Here is a 7401-nt window from a genome sequence, read left to right on the forward strand (position 1 = left end):
AGGAATGAATGGCTGCATGATGAGTCTTTTTGCTTCCAGATTTGGATTGTAATAGCAGCACATTTCCATTGTTTGGGGAAATGGCCATGTCTCAAGATGCAATTGTAAATATTTGTCAAATGAATAATTACCTTTTGAGGTAGCGCTTTAATGACTCTGTTGTTTATTTGGTCCATGCCAGGAGCCTTTTTGTTTTGCAGAGATTTGATTTCCATCATAACTTCATTGGGGGAAATAGGCCTGAACGGGAGTCTATTTACATCGTATTCCCGCCCAAATTGTTGCCTCTGAAGCCAGGCAGGTTTAGTTGTTAAGCGTTTGAGCTGCGCTATTTCATTACACTCCATAACTACGCTATTTCTAAATTCGTCAGAGTTTATGAGTTTTGGTGTGAATCTTTCTTCTAAATGTGAAACAAAAGCTTCAGCTTTCTCCTCGCTACTCTTTGTCCACCTATAGCCTTCTCTACTACCACTACTGCTGGGAATTTTCAATGGCCAGTTTGGTTCTGGCTGCCTCTTTAAAGTGTTTGTTAAGCGCCATAGTTTTTGCATTCTGTAACGATCTTGAGCGTCTACTTTTTGAAAAGGTTATTGATCTGGTTATTTTTAGCCTTACGAAGGGCATTTTTTAGCCGATGATTTGCTGCGTTGTATAACCTTCGCGTCTCCAAGGTGGGTCTGCGCATGTGCTCCCTTTTATGCTGCCATTTGAGCCTTAATAGTTTCTGTGTTTTCCTATCTAGTGGTAGTTGCCCTGTGCGTGGGTGAGAACGCAGATTTATTAGTGAAGTTGCAGCCGCCGCTGCATTGTAGATGTTTTGATTTAGAATGTCGATCGCATCCTCAATGTCTTCTCCTGAGTTTATTTCCATGTTGAGATTGATACGCTGCGATAGGAAATCTTGGAATTTTTTGACATTTGCTTTGCTTGGTAGAAGTCGGCGCTTTGTTACCGGGACTGTCGTTGAGCCATTGATGCCCAGGTTAATGAAGATAGGAAGATGGTCTGATTGCAGGTCAACTGTTGAATAGGTGTGAATTCTGTCATAGTTTATGCCAGCATATACTGCCAAATCGATAGCGGAGGGCCTTTTTCTTTGATCAAATGGGTAGTGTGTGGCTCCCCCAGTGGCCAACACATTTAAGCAGGTGTTTGCATGGATCGTGTTCATTAAAACTCTGCCTCTTTTACAGGATCGCACATTTCCCCACCATGGGTGCTTAGCGTTCCAGTCCCCGCAAACTATAAATTTGGAGCCATAACAGAGTTCGCTCATGTACTTGAATAACCTTTTGAAGTGCTGCTCCGTCCAGGTGATAGTTGGCGGGCAATATATTGGCGCTAGAGCAATGACCTCATTATTGTTAGTGGTTAATGCGATGGGAGCACACTGCAAGAAATTTTCTGTAATTGGTTCAAGTGCAATGTGCTTGAGACCAGTTTTGACATAAATGGCTACTCCACCTTTCCTTCTGGAGGAAGGGTGTGAGGCAGTATACAGTACGTAGTCTTTTATGGTTAGATTGTCTGTTATTGTGGTAGTAGGGTCATTTGTGGTTATGCGGGTTTCAATAACCATCATTATGTCCACGTTATTACGCTGCATAAATAGTTCTAACTCCAAAATTTTGTTTTTTAGACCACAGGCGTTCCAATAAACGATTTTGAGAGAGCTGTTGTACTGGGCGCCTGTAGTAGCAGTAGTGGTATGAGCTAAGTTATTATACCCGATACTCAAAATGAGTATTGGGGTATATTAGATTTGTGGTAAAAGTGGATGTGTGTAACGTCCAGAAGGAATCGTTTCCGACCCTATAAAGTATATATATTCTTGATCAGCATCAATAGCCGAGTCGATTGAGCCCTGTCTGTCTGTCCGTCCGTCCGTCTGTCCGTCTGTCCGTCCCCTTCAGCGCCTAATGCTCAAAGACTATAAGAGCTAGAGCAACGATGTTTTGGATCCAGACTTCTGTGATATGTCACTGCTCCAAAAATATTTCAAAACTTTGCCCCGCCCACTTCCGCCCCCACAAAGGGCGAAAATCTGTGGCATCCACAATTTTGACGATACGAGAAAACTAAAAACGCAGAATCGTAGAAGATGACTATATCTTCTAGAGTGCAAAATCTGAACCAGATCGTATAATTATTACAGCCAGAATCACGAAAACAATTTCACTCTTTCTCGCTCTGTCTCACTCTAACACACAGGTTTCATGGTCGGTTTTGCCAATTGCAAAATATGAGTTCAAGGATCTCAGAACCTATAAAAGCCAGAGCAACCAAATTTGGTATCCACACTCCTGTGATATCGGACCTTGACCGTTTCCTGTCCAAATTTCGCCACACCCCCTTCCGCCCCCGCAAAGGACGAAAATCTGAGGCAACCACAAATCTCAGAGACTATTAAGGCTATAGTAACCAAATTTGGTGCACACACTCCTTTAAGATGTCACTATAAAACGTATATCTCAGAATTTCGCCCCACCTCCATCCGCCCCCACAAAGGACGAAAATCTGTTGCATCCACAATATTGCAGATTTGAGAAAACTAAAAACGCAGAATCATAGATAATGACCATATCTATTAGATTGCTGAATCTGGATCAGATCAGATCATTTTTTTAGCCAAAAGGAACAAATCAATTTGCAGTGGCTACGCAGCGCCCGACGTCACGCTCAGACTGATTTTCTGTCTCTCTCGCACGCACTCTTTGTCGTGTCGTTAAATATTAGCGGCGTCTGCCGGAGGAGAGCCATACTGACTTAGTATCGGGTATAACCTTAGAGTTGCGGTGTCCGCAGCAACTCACAAGGTTCCCCCTCGTTTGTATTTACATTTATGGTGGTAGTAGCTAGAGAATTGGCTGTATTGTTGGCCGAAATAGTGTTTGTAGTATACGGTATTTCGGCGTAATTATTCATTTACAATGTCATTAGCAGTGGAAATAGTTTGTCCTTTATTTGAGATAATAAAAGTATGCAATAGATCTATAAGGGCATCCATTTTTTTGCCCATTTCACTTACAAGGAGAAGATTTTGGTGCACTACCTGCATTAGCTGGTCATTCACATATGGGGCCCCAGGCTGCTGGTATAGCTGTGGTTGGGGGGCGTGCTTCTGTGACTCTCGCTGCTGTTGTTGATGCCCACGAGAGGAGGAGTGTGGCCTGCTGATGCTGTTGCCCTGAAGGTCATCGGATGGTTGATTTTTGTTGCTAAAAGGCTGGAGGTTTGGCGTCTTATTAGTGTACCGGCTGATGGTGGGCTGTTGGGAGTTGTTATGTTGTTGCTGCAGGTTAGCCGGCGCAGGCTTTTGTGTCTTTCGCTGCTGCTGGTGATGCCCGCGAGGGGCCCTGCTGATGTTGCTTTCCTGCTGGCCAACGGACAGTTTATTGTTGTTGCTGAAAAGTTGACTAAAAAGCTGGCGTTTTGGGGCCTTGTTAATGTTCTGGCTGTTGGTCGGCTGGGAGCTGTTGTTGTTGTGCTGCTGCTGCTGCGTGTTTTGGTGTGGTTTAGGTAGGTGGTGTTTTTGTTTTCGCTGCTGCCATCTCAAGCTTTTGTTTATTTCCCCGCTGTAAGCTGCATTCTGCCGAGTGGAGTTGATGTTCTTCTGGTGCTGCCAGTTTGTCCGCTTTTGTTTTCCAATAGCAATGTGCGCCCGGTAGGATTTGAGTGTTGCCTGGGCTTGCTTAAACGCCTTGCAGCCCCTATAGCTGGCAACATGTCCTTCCCCACAATTGGCACATTTAGGATTTGGGATCTTAGCCTCGGCGCACGCTGTGGATGGTTGTGCCCCGGCACATTTTTGGCAAACAAAAGCTCGGCGACAGTAATTTTTACTGTGGCCAAAGCATTGGCAGCGGTGGCATTGAACAGGGTCAATGCGTCTCATTTGTCGTTCAACTGAAATTTCCTGGTTTCCCATAGTAGTCAGTGATAGGATTTTGTCATTACCATTGTCTAAGGTTGGTTCCAATTCAACTTCAAACATGTTTAACGGCTTGCGGCTGCGCCTATGTTTAATTACATTTACATAACGCACTGAAAGACCCATCTCGCCAATTAATTTGCGTATCCAATCGCAAGGAGTAGAGTGATGCAGATTTCTCAAGATGATACGGTAGCCACGTTCCTTGCGCAGCTGGTGTGTATGCATATTTATATTGTCTGCATCAAGTTTGGCCATGACTCTTGTTCGGGCGAAGCCCGAGTGTAAATTTTATACCATTGTTTTATTGCCTATCAATTCACTTTCTTTTCTATTTTGGTCATTATACTAAACTAACGTAACGTAAGCGTAGCTTTATCTATGCTCGCTCAGCAACATGCTCTCATTTAATCATCTATTCTTATCTATGCTCGCTCTTGTTATCTTTTCTTTCCTATGCCGTCGCTAAGCCGTCAGCAGCTGCGCCTGCTCTAGCAGTTACCGCTTGATATAGTTGGAGAACAGACCCTTTTGTCCCCAATCTATTACTTTGGCTCGAGATCGGCTCGCTTGCCTCATCCAAGTGTGTCACTCTGATACTATTGTAAAAGGCGCTGGCATCTTCGGCCACCCTCAACACACAAAATACCTATAATAAAATTTATAATGTTTTCGGAAATTAATAATTTGTGAAATTATTGAACAATCATAGTCAGCGAAAAAGCTCGTTGTCTCAACATTTGGTGACCCCGACGTGATCGTCAGTAACAATTTGGAAATAAACAATTATAAACAGTGAAAATTATCCGCTAAACATAACTGTTCGAACGCGAAGCGGTTAGTTCCCATTTCGTCGCGCGCTTGCTTACAAGCACTAATACAGCTACGTGCATTAGCGGCTTCGGGTTCGCTGCACTTGCGCTTGCATACCAAAAAAAATCAAACGGTTGGTTCTTCGATTCTTCTTTGTGCTTTGCTCGCTGCTGCCTGTCGAAAATGGATGAGTCTAATGACGTGCCGGAAAACAGGGTGTCTTTTTACAAACTAAAGGCACTCTCAATATACAACAAAGCCGTTTCACTTCGAGAGACGATATTGAATGATGAAAACAACCCAATCAGTGAAGATGCGCTAAGTGTTCATTTAAAATTCTTGGAAAAAATATCCGACTCATTTAATGTTACTCATTCTAATTTAGAAGAGCTTGATGTAAGCGAAATTGGCAGCGACTTAAGCAACAATTTTGAGGATTTGGCGATGGAAATCGAAGTTCGTATTCGCTCAGCACTCCGCAGGACTACCCAGAACATGCCGCATCACTCAACGATACGACCCGAGCTCAACGTTACTGCCTCCGGAAATGTACGGTCACGATATCATATTCCTGACATTAAACTTCCCACTTTCCGTGGAGGTTATACTGAGTGGGCAGACTTTTACTCGATGTTTAGCACAGTAATAGATCAGGAGCCCTTTCTATCAAAGATTGAGAAGTTCCAGCACCTGCGCTCATGTTTGGATGGACCTGCCCTGGAGGCTGTTCGCTCTTTGGAAGTATCGGAGAGCAATAATGATATTGCATTGGACATTTTAAACAATCGTTTCAATAATAAACGTTTAATCTTTCAGGCACACGTCGCTGAGATTCTGAGGCATGAGAAGGTTGAAGATGGGTCAACTACAAAGCTACGTACTTTATCGGACAAGCTTCATTCTCACATGAGAGCGCTTAGATCGATGGGTACCATGGAGGAAATAGCTGGATGCATCATCGTTCACTCCACATACAAGTATCTCGACTCTGATACCAGGACCAAATGGGAGGAGCTGTCGCCCCCTAACGTCATACCAACATGGGACCATTTTTCGGCTTTTTTGGAGAGGAGATGTCAAGCCATGGAGACCATGGATCAAGCTATGTTGATTCAAATCCATAGCAGTCAGGTTGGAAAACATAAACGAATCACTCATTCAAAACACAGTCTTGTTGCTACAAATACAATCGTATTGGAATGCGTGTTCTGTGATAATAAAGGGCATAACATTTACAGCTGCACTCGCCTTGGAAACCTTTCGCCATCTTTGCGTCTTGGAGAGGCAAGGAAGCTTAGAGTTTGCTTCAACTGTTTGAAGAAGGGACATCGGAATACCTCCTGCAGTTCAGGCTCTTGTCGCACATGCGGTGAAAAGCATCATACCCTTTTACATATCAACAATCCGCTGCCTACGTCAGTTAACACGGAACCTGCAAACGCTACTACGTCTCCTATTCAGACAGACTTATGCCCAGGCCCCAATCTTTCAAGTTCTCTTGTTGCCGCTTCATCACCATGCTCGCCTCCTGCTCAGAATCTTAGCTCAGACGTAGTGCTTCTAGCCACGACAGTCATTATGATAAAGAGTCGAGTTGGTGATCTTCTTCCTTGTCGTGCTCTTCTGGTTTCAGGCTCTCAGATTAATTTAATAACCTCTCGCTTTGCTCAGAGGCTTCAGCTGAAACGAGCCAAAGGGTCGGTATCAGTATCGGGTATCGGCGCTGATTCTGCATTTCACACGGAAGGTTCAGTTAATTTGGTCATTCAATCCAGGACTTCCGATTACTTCACGAGTCTCACAGCTCTCGTTGCTCCACGTATTACAGGAAACCAGCCTGCTTCTTCATTTGATGTATCCAAATGGGAAATGCCATCCAATATCAGCCTTGCTGACCCACACTTTAACAAATCTCAGCGCATCGATGTACTTATTGGAGCCAGCTTATTTTACGACATTTTATGCGTTGGACAGATCAAATTGGAGAGGGGACTTCCTATAATACAAAAAACCCGTCTCGGCTGGGTTGGCACAGGTGGACGTCAGTACTCCCGCAGCTCAGTGCTCCTAGCTGCCTCTAGTTCGACGGAATTGAGTCAAACGCCTACCGTTGGTTTGGATGAGCTAGTGCGAAGGTTCTGGGAAGTGGAAAACTGCCACGGTCCCGCTACAGAAGCAACAAAGGAGGAAATTGCTTGCGAGGAACATTTCAAAAAACATTGCGGTCGGCTTCCAAGTGGCGAATATTGCGTTCAATTGCCTTTAAAGCTGAGTGACAGTCTTCTTGGAGATTCTTATCAACAAGCCTATCGCAGATTTCTCAATCTAGAGCGCAAGTTGGTTCGCAAACCGCTTCTCAAGGCCCAATACGCCGCATTTATAAAGGAATACGTCGATTTGAATCACATGTCCCCTGTCAAAAGTGACGCACTTAAACAATGCAAATTTTTTCTTCCTCATCACTGCGTCTTAAGAGAAGACAAAACCACCACAAAACTCCGAGTAGTTTTCGACGGATCCGCTTGTACATCTACAGGATATTCCCTCAACGATATATTGATGTCAGGCCCAACAATTCAGCCAAAGTTAGTTACGACTCTTCTTCGATTTCGTACCTTTCGTATAGCATTGACTGGTGACATTTGTAAAATGTA

This window comes from Drosophila persimilis, unplaced genomic scaffold (genome assembly GCF_003286085.1).
Source record: "Drosophila persimilis strain 14011-0111.01,24,50 unplaced genomic scaffold, DperRS2 tig00001916-arrow-arrow-pilon, whole genome shotgun sequence".
In the NCBI taxonomy this organism is placed as follows: Eukaryota; Metazoa; Arthropoda; class Insecta; order Diptera; family Drosophilidae; genus Drosophila; species Drosophila persimilis.